We start from the raw sequence: 13,867 nt of genomic DNA on the forward strand, positions 1-13,867 counted from the left end.
ATCATCCCTAGCTAACAGGACCAGTGGTCAGGGATGATGGGAACTGTAGTCCCAAAGCAGCTGGAGGGCCAAGTATGGCCATGCCTGCCCTAGATCGTTGTTCTTCAACCTTGGATGCCCAGATGTTCTCAGACTACAATTTCTAGCCATTGGGAGTTGCAATACAGCAACATCTGGAGATGCAAGATCGAAGAACTCTGCCCTACATAATAAATTTGGCACAGTTTGCCCACAACATGTGTGTTGGCATGAGGGTGATGAAGTAGCCAGGCTTCCGAACCATGAAGCAGGCTGATTGGTCTTTTACGAAAAGACATTAGCCAGATAATGTTAACAAGCTTTCTAGGTTCATGGATGCAATGAGAATAAAAAGTGGGACCTGGGGTGGGGTGGGGGGGTAAGAAAAAAGTTCCAATTAGGAAGGAAGCTAAGTCAGATAACAAGCAAAGAAGAAGAAGGGGCATTAGACTTCTGTTACTGCTGTCTTCACTGCTTCAATGAGGCAAAATATCTTTAGCACAGGGGCAACCCATAGAATGCAATGTAACACATTTCCACCTTCTTTGCACAAACATAACAGATCATGTGAAAACTTGCCAGATTAGCCAGTACATTCACTGGGTGGCCTTGGGTCAGGGACTATGAGCCTAACCCAAAACTGTGTGAGGATAAAATGGGGCAGATAGGATGGGACAGGACCTTGTACACTGCTTTCAGCTTTTTTTGGGGGGTGGAGTAGGATAGAAATGGAATACATTTCTAATAATAATAATAATAATAATAATAATAATAATAAATCAGTTGGAGTATATGCAGGAAATAACTTCTTTTGTGCCACCGCAGCTCTTTATCAGAGGAAGATTAACTTGCGTAAAACTATCTGAAGAACATGGACTTGCCCTTTACACTCTCTGAGGAAAGATGTACGGTACGTCATCTTTCTTCTGTATGCATAGCACATCCATTCATGGGGTAACATCCTATGTCAGAACACACCCATTGAAATCAATGGACTTAAATCCATTAATTTAAGTGGGTTAACTCAGAGCATTGCTTAGTCACCAATGATCCTTTTTGTAACATGCCTCATTTCTTGTCACAAATAAAATGCTTGGCAGCTTCCAATGGCTCTCTCCCCATAATGCGAGATTAAGAGATTTGTGCTGCACCTCTCCAACATGATATTTGATATTGCCGTACTGTGGAATTGTATTAGACAAGGAACACAAATATGGGCAACTTGTGCTGAATTTTTGCCCATTTTGATTTTTGAGCTGACATTTTGGGATGGGGCAACGAGATACTTAATGTTTTCTGTTCTTTGAGCCAATGAAATGTGATGGCAATGCTCCCTGCGCATTCCTAGGTAAGCACCTATTGCAGAATGCAAGTCACTGTTATGGCGTCACAGTGCCGGAAAGGTTTTCCTATGTGCTGATATCACTGAGAGCAAAAGAAGTCTATTCAAAGTGAGGGCAATCCTTCTTGAATAGGAAACACGTTCATCCTGTTTGTTTGTGTGTGTGTGTGTGTGTGTAGTGCTTTTTGACACTGATCAAAATGTTCATGAAAATCCCCTACTTTCAGCTTAGTCCTAATAAAAAATAAATGTTGAAAAATAAACTGGTTTGCTGTTATTTCCAAAGCATATGTATACTGCAGATGTGGAAATAAATGATTTCTTACTTGCCATCAAGCTTTTGTTTATGTACAGCTTTAAAGAGGCTAACTTCTTATCTTCAAGTATTGGGAAAATGAACAATTAGAACGGAATCTGCCAAAATCTGTAATTTCAGGCATGCTGTCTGTGTATATGGAAAGCAAAGAGCTTACTGTAAATGAATAGCAGCTGTTTAAACATGTGTTTAGCCAAGGCGATGTCAAAATGCTTTGAAGTAAACAGCCTTTCCCTGCTACAAATACAGGCGAAAGGGGTTTTAAATATCTGGAGATGGTTTAGTTTCTGAAAACAGCCTTAACGTAGGCGTATTTTGTATTTTCCATGAGATTACTATAAAAGCTCCACTGCCTCAGAAGGGGTAATCTGATTTTTCAGCACTGTTTCAGCATAATGGCTTCCAATCAGGCTGGATGCAGGTTTGAGTGATCCCTTCAGCTGTGGCCTAGCAGCTGCAGTAGATTTCTATGAGCCATCATTTTAAATTTCTCATTATTATTGTTGTTTCTATCAATAATACGTTGCACTAATTGATTGTTTCAAAGGGTCAAAATATTTCAAATTTGTAAAATGCATGCAGCCTGGGACGTCGGGAAACGAAACTTTACAGTGAAACGTCTGTTGTAAAAGAGTACTGCAGTCCTAAGTATTCCAAGCTACATATATTTGATGGGCATGTTATGCTGCACACCTACGTTCCATTTATGAAGTTATTCTTATTCTTATTAATTATCCACCCCCCACCCTAACTTCCCATGGCAGGTTGCAATGTTAAAGCACAATTTTAAAACAACTTAGAATCACCAAAAATAGGGCAGGTTCTTAAACGTTTACCCAACAACTTCTGCTACCCTACAAGATCTGAAAATAAAAGTAAAAACAACAAAAATGTAGCCTTCTATCTCACTCTTGAAACCGCTGCACCAACCCATTAATTTGCAGAAAAGCAATCTGGAGTTAAGATTCAAACATAGTAGGATGGTAAAGGTAAAGGTAAAGGGACTCCTGACCATTAGGTCCAGTCGTGGCCGACTCTGGGGTTGCGGTGCTCATCTCGCTTTACTGGCTGAGGGAGCCGGCGTACAGCTTCTGGGTCATGTGGCCAGCATGACTAAGCTGATTCTGGTGAACCAGAGCAGCGCATGGAAACGCCGTTTACCTTCCCGCCAGAGCGGTACCTATTTATCTACTTGCACTTTGATGTGCTTTCGAACTGCTAGGTTGGCAGGTGCAGGGACAGAGCAACGGGAACTCACCCCGTCGCGGGGATTCGAACCGCCGACCTTCTGATCAGCAAGTCCTAGGCTCTGTGGTTTAACCCACAGCGTCACCTGCGTCCCTGGTAGGATGGTAGGTCAGCTTTAATACCCATAACCTGCTGTCCAAAGAGGAGCCATTGGCAGACCAGAACATCTGGTGACCTTGCTGGCAATTGACATTTAGCTGCACTGCACAACCCTTGCAAAGGACGATAAGAGTTTGGGGCTTCGCCAACAAAAAGATAACACATTTGAAAATATTTCATGAGTGACGAAGTTGGCTGTTTTGTTCTTTTGTGGTCCATTTATATAGAAGAAGTGCTGTCACTCAGCCTTGACAGTCTATAAAGAGACAAAAAACAACTTTTGGAGAGTGCTTAGAAAATAATTATTAATGGAACAAGAATCTGGACAAGCTTTAGGAACCAATCATGTTATAAGTACAACACTGAAACTCAGTATCTACCAAGGCAAAAATAATATCTTAGGTGATTGGTGTGCTAAGTATACAATTGTTGTGTAGTTAAACAAACAAGTGCATTAGCTCTCTAAATAAAAGCTATAGATTCCATCCTAAGTTAAGTTAGGATAATTGCCCAACATTGAACTGTTCCCCTTTTCTCCATCAGCTCCCCACATCCCGTTCTGCATTGCTCAAAGCCCTCTGCAGATAATTTTCGGCCATACAGTAAGGGACAGAGAGGTTGAGAAACTTACTGTGAATTTCCGTAAGTTAACTTCTCTCAGGCTCCAAGACCATCTCTCCCAGTTTGTACAAATTCAAACTTATGGGGTGCCTCTTGCAAATGTGCTCATTGAAATTAGCTTCAAATGAGAATTTTAGCAGAACAAAACCAAAATATGCCCCCTTTGAGACATGAAACTACCATGAGTATCCATCTGAGGGATGTACTTCCAAGGAGTGGCTACTTTCTAGCTGCTATTGCCTGCCATTCAAGTGGCTATAGGCTATGATCAGTGCAAACTGGAGATTTTTCAGTCCCCATTATTCCTGCAGTGCCCCACAGCCATGAACACACACTTCTGGGAATGAGGGAATCCTTCAGAGCACAATCTGGGACAGTGCCACACACCGGGCCTTCTGCCAGTGGTGTTGCCAAACTTACTGAGAGGGTAAGGAGTTCCTGAAAAGGTTGCCATAGTGTGGGCACAGTGGGAAGGGAACTGGATTGGCTTCACTGATGTACTTGCATTGTGCTGACCTTCCTGCCACCTCTCCCACCGTCCCCAGTAGCAAAGCTGCTGATAGGAGGCTAAGTGCCTGACAGTTCCCCCTTAATTGAGAAATACAGTGATATAAATAAAAATACAACACGTCTTGCCACAGTGGGAAAGACTGTGATCAGGGGATCTGTGTGCCTGCTACATCTGCTGTCCAGGTACCAACTGTTGATGTGAAAGTTCAAGGCCCCTTACCTCCCTTCTTAGGGTCTATTTAAACCAGACTTGGTCCTTCAAATGGAAGACTGCCTTTGATATCCCCTCAGATAGAGGGCCGTCCTCTGGAAAGTAGGACACATCTCCACCCTAAACCAGAGACTCGCTCCTCAAGCGCACACGGAAGTGCACATAATTCCAAGAACTTTTGTATTCCAGCTGTTATTTCTAGCTGTTGCTACTCACAAATTAATGGGACCAATTTCAGGACCCTAAGAAGGAATAGGCCTGATTATCTAAAACGGGGGTTCTCCAGGGTGATTTGAAAGAACCTACACTGGATCTAGAAGAATTACATAGTGGAAATATATAATTATAGAGAATTATATCTGAACAACTACTCCTGAAAAATCTGGTCAGCTTATGGCACTAAGCAGAAAAATCGTTGCCCTAGCAATCCCTGACTATTTCATATAATGCTGAATCTTTATTCCTTCTCCTGTATTGTGTCGTATTTAAATCCCCCCTTTTTCTTGGTGTTTTCTTCTTTTGGGCCAGTGGAGTCAAAATTATAGGTGTGCCCTTGCGTTCAAGATATGTGAGAGTCCCCAAACAGCTCAGGACCTGTTATGTTTGTTGGTCATACCATTGCGGCTCTGGCCTATTTAACTGTTGGCAGTGGGTGACCTTTCTATTTAAACTGGCGGCTGCTGTACAGTAGAGTGATTAAATTTGCAAGTCTCTTGAGGAGACTTATCCAGATGTCAAGCAACTTTGGGGGTTGTGCACACCAGCTAAGCTACAGTGGGGACTGCTAAATTGCACTAAACAGATGGGGAGTGTGATAACTGTTTGAAATGGCAGTTAGAATTTCTTGGAATTAATGCACTGTATAGAAGTTGAAACTCTAGGATCCCATTTTTTTCTTACTATTTAGATAGTTTTTAATACAGTAGCTTGGCAATCTACCTCTAAAACCAGAAGGAATTACTGCTTAGCACCTATTGCAGGTAGCCTAATGGCACACAAGTGTTTCATGATAGAGTTCTCGGACCCAAGTCTCTTAATGCACAATCACAGCTTAAGGAATATGCAACTGAAGCTGAAACAAGTATTAGGCCTTTGGCTTACAGTACTGTTTAATGCAGGAACAAGGAATCTGTCGCCCTCCAAATGTTGTTGGGCTCCAGCTCTCATCAGCTTTAGCAAGCATGGCCAATCATCAGGGGTGATGGACAGCCAATCCTAACCCATCCCTGATCTCATGTGTTGTTGTTGTTTTTATTAAGTACCGTATTATTTGCTCTATAAGACTCACTTTTTCCTTCCTTAAAAGTAAGGGGAAATGTGTGTGCGTCTTATGGAGCGAATGTAGGCTGTGCAGCTATCCCAGAAGCCAGAACAGCAAGAGGGATTGCTGCTTTTACTGTGCAGCGATCCCTCTTGCTGTTCTGGCTTCTGAGATTCAGAATATTTTTTTCCTTGTTTTCCTCCTCCAAAAACTAGGTGCGTCTTGTGGTCTGGTGTGTCTTATAGAGCAAAAAATATGGCATTTCTTGGAAATTGCCCCTCTTAGGGCAGTTCCAAAAGTTTGCCATGTTTTTTATTACTGAGGTAAAAGTAAAGCTTTGGAACAGTATAGTACTGGGGCAGGGTAGGGCAGGTGTCTTAAACCTTCAGCAGAAAAGCTGTGGCACCTCCCCCCCCTATTTCAATCACAGTTTGTTGAAATGTTACAATAGCTTTGGCGGACGTGCTCCAAACCCCACCACCCTCTGAAGCAAAGTGAGTGATGGCAAGAGACAAGGGGTGGTAGTCAACTAATTTTTATTCAGAGTAGACTCACTGGAATTATTAATAAACATAACTAAGTTAGGGCCACAGCTTACAATGGGTCTACTCTGAATACCTACCAAGGCTTTTTTATTACGGGATCCCATTGGCTGCTGTCTTTGCTTTTTCAGTGCCCAATGGAAACATTTTTATTTGCCCAGGTCTTTCAGTGTGTTTGTGGTTTTGATTTCTGCTTCTGTGTCTTAGTGTGCTAGTTTAGGAGTATTGTTTTAATTGTCATTTTACCATTTTATTGTATGCTGCTGTGAGAGCATTTGCTGAAGAGGAGCTTATAACATCTTCAAACAAGGCAGCAAACCTATTCCAGTTACTATACCATAATTTGTGTTTGTTACGGACTTTACTTGAGGTGAATTCTCCAAACCCTTTTTTCTTCCCTCAGGTGACTGCAGAAAGTCACCTTGTGGCAAAAAAGTGAGTTTGTCTGAATGAAACATTAGATTGACTTTTCAGGAAGTGACAAAAAGTAATGTAGCTGCTTCTCGCATACTTACCTCTCACTGATGGAAAGCCAGGATATTGATCATGTTATATTACTGACTCTGTATTCATAACTGTGTGCTGCAAAAAGCATGGTCCTGTTTTCCCCCACTACAATTCACTTTGAAAGTAATAGAATTTCTGACTAGTAATCAGATATATTTGGAAGGATTTCTTCCAAAGAAATGCACACCATATCAAAATATGTTTTAGATTTCGTGGAACATTCCAGATATGCGCGTTGCTCACTGACAAGTGAATAACATGCCAGTCAATTCCCCCCTCCCGAAATGTGCCTCGCTGTGAGGACAGATTGCTCAGTGGTTTCCTAAACTCTATGACTTTGAACATGACCAATGTGGTTGAAAGACAACCGCACAGCTCCACATTTAACTGATGTTTTCACAAATGAATATCAAGATGTTTCTTTCCATAGGTGCATAGGTGCATTATTCACCAGGTCAAAGCTTGTGTATGTCAGCCATAGTGCCTAGGGAATATCAGGGTACTGTCATGCTTACTGTTGAGCAAGGAAGTACCTACCAAAGCAGAATAGAGTGTTTTTTATCCACATATCTAGGTTTTCCCCCTAAAGCTGAAATCTCCTCACAGTTCTTCATGAACATTGTTGGCAATGCCCATAATACTTCACATTTCCAGCAAATTTAAGCAGTTCTTGCAAAAAAAAAAAGTTCATATTTATTTATATTGTCTCCAGTGACATTATCCCAACCATAAATTTGATAAGCTTTCTGGCATTACCCTTTTCACCGCACGATCCCTGGCAATGCAAATTTGAGATTGTTTAACTGTGTTTCATCATTTGTTTTCTAACTTTGACTTTCTACTGTGAGGGGGGGGGGGGAAGCACAATAAGCTACATATACATTAATACAAGAAAGTATTAATTTCTTGCAGCTCTCCCATGTTTTCCTGGCTGAAGTGAAGGCAATTTTGGTCCATAAGACACCTTCTTTCTGTGATTGGTGACATTTACATCCTTGATTTTTCTTCATTGCTAACATTTCATTAATTCTCTTTTCTCACCTCTGTGTTAGGATTTAGTCATAGATCAAGCATGAGTGTGCAGTGATATCCAGATTGCTGGGCATTATGTACCTCTGCAGTGATTTGTGATGCCCTGCGGAATTTTGGAAGGAACAACTGGCAGAGGAAGGGGGGTGGGGTAGGTGCGGTCTACCCCGGGTGTCATACCTGAGGGGGGTGACATCACCGTTCCCACCCCCCAAGGATGCTGCCCCTGTGGGTGGCTAGCCCCGCCCCCATGGGCAGCTAGCACCACCCCCAGGTGCCAGAGCAGCTAGCTATGCCTCTGGAAGGAACCTTATTATTATTATAACCTGTGAAGGACCCTTATTATAACCTGGAAGCCTATATGCAAGGGGAAATTCTTGGATGCATATTTGCAGAGCTAGCCCTGCCCTGTCATGCAGGAAGGTGAAGTTGCCTGATTCAGGTGGCATCGACTCAAGCAGCTGCAGAAGTATGCAATTTATCATAAGGCTAGGTAAAATACAAATGTGCGTAGTGATAAGAATCTTGCTTGATGTGATCTTGCCTTGAAGAAACTCATTGTTACTTCCATCAAGAAAGATTACTGTGATGGACTCTACAGGGGAAAACCATGCACATCAGAATAGATTTTCAGTAAGCATTTGAAATGATTGTGTCTCTAGCAGGGCTGCTTGTGAAAACTTGATCTCTTCATAAAAAGAAGGTTACATCTTTTTTCTGATTTTAATTATTTTAGATATCTTTGAACAGCTTTAATAAATGTCTGGTAGTATTTACTGGTCATATTTGTGTTGTCTAATAATGCAGCAGTTGTTGTTTTTTATTTTATTTTTAAAAATGACTGAAATGCTGCCAAAAGTTTTGGTCTTGGTAAATATTTATTCATTATGACAAAACCCTACACTCTCAAGTCTTTGCACCTCATTTAGAGCAAAAGTGTTGGGTTTAAATCAACGTAATGGCACACCAAATGGTATTAAATGTGATGGCATTCATTAGAAATGTTAAGCAGAATGACTAGAATAGCAACTGTCAATCTTTATTCAGAATTGCAGAACCATTTTGAAAAGGCTTTTAGCAAAAAGGGGGGAAAGATTTAATTTCTGATTAGACTGAAAGAGATATATATAGATACTAGCTATGATTCACAGCACTATATGCACACAGCCCAAGAAAAGTATTTCTCCCTTTGATTGATGGTGACAAAATCAGTTCAGGCACACTGAAAGGAAGAGGTCAATTCTCCATCCTAGAATATAAACATTGCTTTACAATGTTGTTTTTGTTTTTTGTTACAAACAAAAAATCTAACATTGAGATTCCCAAATTATATCAAGAAAGGTTGCCAGATTTCAAAAGGTGAAAATCCAGGCAGAAAAGTTTTGCCGAGAAATTGGAGGGTTTTTAGCATAGCTGTCAACATTTCCCTTTTTTTAAGGGAAATCCCCTTATTCCGAATAGGATACCTCGCAAGAAAAGGGAAAAGTTGACAGCTATGGATTTGAGCTCTTTTTGTGGGAAACTGGCAAAAACAACATTGTCATTTAGCCAATTTCCACCCAGACACTGTTTTCAACTGCAGTATTCCAGTTATGTCCAGGAAATTCCGGACGTATGGCAACCCTAATTAAGCTAAGTTTCTTTGACTCTCTAACAAAATGGTTGGTGCCAGCTTTCCAAGTATCAAGCCAGTTATTCAAATTTTATGGCATGTTGAAAGTTATCATCATTTATTTATTGTCATTATTATTTTACAAAAAGTAAACTCAAAGCGATTTATGGACTGATGGGAATTATCCAACAGCATCTGGAGGGCCACAGGTTCTCCACCCCAATTTATTCCAGTGACTGAAAACAGAATTAAATGTTTGCTTTAAACCATGAGAGTTCCATTCCAACAAGTAATTTCCTCACTTTGAGAACAGCTTCAAAGAAGAAGAAAAACAAGAATCCTTGAACCATAATGTACGCCAGTATCTTTGCCTATGAATGGCCTTAATTCAGAAGAAACTCATTTAATTCTTTTCTCCTTAATAGTTTGTGAAGCTGAGTTAACCAAGAGTTATTACACCAAGAACCATGGGAAGCTAGCTCCTCTAAATATAATTTAAGTAATCTTGAATTGTCTGTGAACTGCAATCTCAACCTGTAATTTAACATAATAAACCTATTTTAGTTGACATGAAGAATTATCAGCTTCCAGAACTGTTGACAGAAATAAAAAGAAATTTTCTCAGGAACTTTTGGACTTTTTTGATCCCTAATAAAGTTAACTTTCCCAAAACAGTCCTGGGCTCCTTTGGGAGAAAAGGTGGTATGTAACTCAAAAAAACAAAACAAAAAAACAACAACCTGGCACTGTGTGACAATTGGATAGAATATATAGACTTCAGAAACTCTTTGAGCTGAATATATCAATTTTCCCCTTACCTTTTTAAAAACGAAAACAAAAAACAGGCAATTGTCTTAGCGCTGGTAAGAATATTGAACCTATACAGTATGTTTGTGTGTGTGTGTGTGTGTGTATTCTGTGCCTTCTGATCTCTGCTGGCAGATTACAAAATGGAGAGCACATAAAATTGAGTCTACTTGGTAAATTGAGTGGCCATCTAACTTAGCATCTAGTTATAGCACGGTGGTTTATCCCTGAATACCATAATCTTCATCTTGGCATAATTAATGACAATATGTTATGCCAAACAAGAATTGCCATTTTTCTTAACCAACTCTTTTGACCTTAGTTAATTTTGTGCCAATAGGATCATGCTGCCTCTTTACAGCAGAACAAGATAATTTATGATCCTTGATTTTAAATGGAAAGAAACAGTTCCCCTTCAGCGCAGAAAGAGATAATGGATGTAAAACTTGTCCTTTTTTGTTGCCAATTATGAAGTATTAAGGTAATTTCAGATTAATATTCTAGGACAGTCTGTCCTCTAGAGTGTATTTCTTAATTCCAGGAGACAATCTGTGTAATGGCATCACAGGTCAGCTGTTGTGAAAATTGCAATTAGGATTACAGAAAGGGCAAAAGGGGCTAGGATCATGGGTCATGGTCATGGATTTAGTCAGGTATTGGTGACTACCAAAACTAAGTAACTTGAACCTGTGTTTGAGTACTTCCTTCTCTCCCCCATCCCCACCCATTTTCCTTTTAAGTTTTGTATTTTTAGATTGTGAACCTGAGGGCAGGGGCTATCTTTTTCTTTCTTTCATTGTAATCCTCTTTGGGAGCTTCTTCTGACTGAAGAGTGAGATTTCAGATTCTTTAAAGAAACAAATAAAGTCTATGACCTTGAGAAAGTCAGCATCTCTCACTCTCGCCTACCTTGCTGATTTATATATGGTTTGCTTCTCTCTTGAAAGGCACCCAAGACAGTGTACGATATTGAAACCAACGGTGTAGCTACAGCTGCAGTCCTGTACACACTTACATGACAATAAATTCCACTGAACCAAACAGGACTTATTTCTGAGTAGATATAGTATGACACTATAAAATTATGTTACTGCTGAAATCTTGTACAGAGCTTCTTGCAGGAAGGATGAAATGCAAATTTAACCAACAGTCTGCTTTAGTTTAGAGAGGACAACCGTCTATTTGAAGGGCTTTTGATCCAAATCCAGTTTAAAAATAAAGAACCATAACAAACAGGATCAGGGTCCTTGAAATTGACTATCAACAGTAAGCAGACTAAGTAGGCCCTAAGGTCACCTGCACACAGTCATTCCTAACTGTGGTAAGATGCACTTTTTTCTATTTAAATCATGACAATTGTTTCTAACCCTGCATCTGTACCTTTTTAAATAGCATATGTGAGCTTTATGCAAATCTGTGCTGCCCTTCTTTTGATGATTTAATAATAATAATAATAATTTGATACCAGACTCTACCTCTCCTTTAAATGGGAACCAGTGAAGGCAGTGAATGCCCTGTGTGAGTCTGGAGGTGGTTGGAGGATGGATGGCAGTTAATGGATTGAGGTTGGATCCTGGCAAGACAAAGGGGGTCAGATGGCAGGTGGGTGTGGAGGAGCCCCTGGTACTGAATGGGGAAAGTGTGCCCCTGAAGGATCAGGTGCACAGCCTGGAAGTCATTTTGGACTTAACAGCTGTCCATGGAGGCACAGGTCAATTTTGTGTCCAGGGAAGCTGTCTATCAGCTCCATCTGGTACGCCAGCTGAGACCATAGCTGCCCGTGCACTGTCTCACCGGAGTGGTACATGTTCTGGGTATCTCCCGCTTGGACTACTGCAGTGCACTCTAAGTGGGGCTACCTTTAAAAATAGTGACTCAGAAATTACAACTAATCCAGAATGTGACAGCTAGACTGCTGACTAGGAGCCACCTCTGGAACCATATAACGCTGGTCCTAAAGAATCTATACTGGCTCCCAGTATATTCTGAGCACAATTCAAAGTGTTGGTGTTGACCTTTAAAGCCCTAAACAGTCACAGCCCTGTACGGTGGTACCTCAGGTTACAGATGCTTCAGGTAACAGACACTTCAGGTTACAGACTCCGCTAACCCAGAAATAGTACCTCGGGTTAAGAACTTTGCTTCAGGATGAGAAGAGAAATCGCATACTGGTGGTGCAGCGGCAGCGGGAGGCCCCATTAGCTGAAGTGGTACCTCAGGTTAAGAACAGTTTCAGGTTAATGAATTAAGTTCTTAACCTGAGGTACTACTGTATACCTGAAAGGGCGTCTCCACCTCCATCGTCCAGCCCAGTCACTGAGGTCCAGCTCCGAGGGCCTTCTGGCAGTCCCCTAGCTGTGAGAAGTGAAGCTACAGGGAACCAGGCAGAGGGCCTTCTCGGCAGTGGCACTCTCCCTTTGGAACGCCCTCCATCAGATGTCAAGGAGATAAATAACTATACAACATTTAGAAGATATCTGAAGGCAGCCCTGTATAGGGAAGTTTTTAATGTTTGATGTTTTATTGTGTTTTTGTATGTGTTGGAAGCTGCCCAGAGTGGCTGGGGCAACCCAGCCAGATGGGTTGGGTAATAGCAATAACAATAATTACTATAGCTTTCCTATTCTTTCACAGTGTGGAAATGGCCTCCCTATTGTCTTAGAGATAGAGTTTCCCACAGGCATCCTGTTGGCCATTGTAACAACAAGATGCTGGACGAGATTGGCCATTGGCTTAATCCAGCCGGCTCTTCTTATTTTATTATGCTAGGAATCTGCTCTGCTGCAACCTCTCTCTTCCTTTTCCTTTCTTGGAAAAGACAAAATGTAGTTGGGGCATCTGTAGTGCCCTTGTTGACCTTATGCAGTAGCTTCACATTATCTGTGGTCAATATCTAGTCACCTTAATAATAATAATTACAGAAGTTAAATTGAAATCCATTTTATTTTAATTAATGATTTCCATTGCTCTCAGAGTAAAATCAATATTGCTGTCTCCCCACCACTTTGTGTAAGAACTTCAGCAGTGCCTTGGCCATGGAATCCACAGTGCAGTTTCTTTTTAAAAAAGCCCCCCCCCCCCATTAAAAACATTTAATTGAATTACTTTAACATATACCTTGTAATTTGTTTGGCATTGTGAAAGCACATTATTTAAAAAGCTGGGTGCCTTTAAGCTGCATGGTTATTTAAGGATCAGACATGGTGCAGGCAATGTAATAAATGATGTTTATGGATATGTGAATGCTTAACTGTGTGAATTTCAAGGAAAGTGCAACAAGAGTTTAGCAGAGAAATATTTCACTTCCGGCAATACCAACTGCATATTGCGGGTGGACATTTGCAATTTATCCAGGAGACACTTTCACAAGCCCAGATGTAGCAATTTAGGTCCCACAGAGGTCAACAGAGCTCACTCTCATGACTAGATTTATGTTGAGCTTTGTTTTGATTGTGAAAAATCCCAATAAATTCATGAAGCATGTTTTGTGAATCTTTGATGCACAAGCTAGATAGGTTCCATTACTGATGCCTTTATTTACACGTGCATCAAATATGGCACTGGAAACATCCCTTTTGGGTACAAAGCCCAATCTCTTCATTTATTTAGTACATTAACTCTTCAGAACAGTGTAAAAAGATAAATATGCATTCTCATGAACAGACCTAACACTTCTCATAAAACACAGTTTTTTCCTGGGAACAGTCCATGAGAGAAAAGATAGCTAAAACCATTGCTCTTCTT

At 40.8% G+C, this 13,867-nt stretch overlaps 1 protein-coding gene and 1 long non-coding RNA gene across 5 annotated transcripts in view; one reads left to right on the forward strand and one right to left on the reverse strand.

Moving 5' to 3' along the window:
• The window catches only part of MACROD2 (mono-ADP ribosylhydrolase 2), a 978,088-nt gene that overhangs the window by 701,139 nt on the left and 263,082 nt on the right, over positions 1–13,867 (forward strand). The gene's annotated exons all lie outside the window — the stretch shown is intronic.
• On the reverse strand, positions 3,022–5,557 carry LOC308473157. Its single transcript, XR_013983957.1, has 2 exons — positions 3,655–5,557; positions 3,022–3,279 (listed from the first exon to the last, which is right to left on the reverse strand). It is a non-coding gene; the product is annotated as an uncharacterized lncRNA (long non-coding RNA).

Source organism: Podarcis pityusensis (assembly GCF_964106645.2).
Source record: "Podarcis pityusensis genome assembly, chromosome: 3".
NCBI lineage: Eukaryota > Metazoa > Chordata > Lepidosauria > Squamata > Lacertidae > Podarcis > Podarcis pityusensis.